The sequence below is a fragment of the Cebus imitator genome, unplaced genomic scaffold, assembly GCF_001604975.1.
Source record: "Cebus imitator isolate Cc_AM_T3 unplaced genomic scaffold, Cebus_imitator-1.0 Scaffold65, whole genome shotgun sequence".
In the NCBI taxonomy this organism is placed as follows: domain Eukaryota; kingdom Metazoa; phylum Chordata; class Mammalia; order Primates; family Cebidae; genus Cebus; species Cebus imitator.
Window position 1 is genome coordinate 5860992 of NW_016107380.1, and position 870 is coordinate 5861861.

Sequence of the window (870 nt, forward strand, 5' to 3'; positions counted from 1 at the left end):
TAAGAGTTGTTTCAAGAAGAACGTAATGGATTACAAAATAGCAATGTCAAGAGGATGTGTTGTGGACATCCAGAGAAGGGGAGGTGAGTGTAGGCAAGGTGGGTAAGGTAAGTTTTTGTGCAAACAGTGGGTCTAGAGCTATGCTACGCTTTTAAAGCAGACAACATCTACAGGTAAACAGGAAAGTCCAAATCAGTTCTCCTAGCAATGGCAGCAGCCAAGCAGATATTTGAATGGGTTGATGGTGCAGGTCCACAAGTCTAAAGATCTGGGTTAATCCTTGTTGAGAAAGACTATTGAACAAAGGTGCCTCTGTTTCCTCATCTGTAAAATGGGTGCAAAAAATGTCCAACCTGCCATCCAGGTTAAAGAATTCTGTGAATCCCAGTGTAAATTATAACAAACATAAAAACCTTAAGCTGTTGTTAATGGTAATGTATGATGATTTTAGGAATATAGTTTTGCATTTAGAGATACGGTTTGACTTTAAGGACCAAAATGGTACTTTAAACAGCCATAGATAAGTTATGAGGAAGAGTTCGAGTAGGGGTGCTAACTGTAAATATCAAATCGCAACATGCACGTGACCAGTGAGCACTTGCAGAGGTTTGCTCTGAGGTCTTGCTAGAAACAGGATGAGGACATTTGTTTACAAATATTATAACTAATACAGGCATAGTCTTTCTCCTTTCTTTCTCTTTCTTTTCTTTCTTTCTTTCTTTCTTTCTTTCTTTCTTTCTTTCTTTCTTTCTTTCTTTCTTTCTTTCTTTCTTTCTTTCTTTCTCTTTTTTTCTTTCTCTTTCTTTTTCTTTCTTTCTGTTCCTTCCTTCCTTCCTTCCTTCCTTCCTTCCCTCCCTCCCTCCCTCCCTC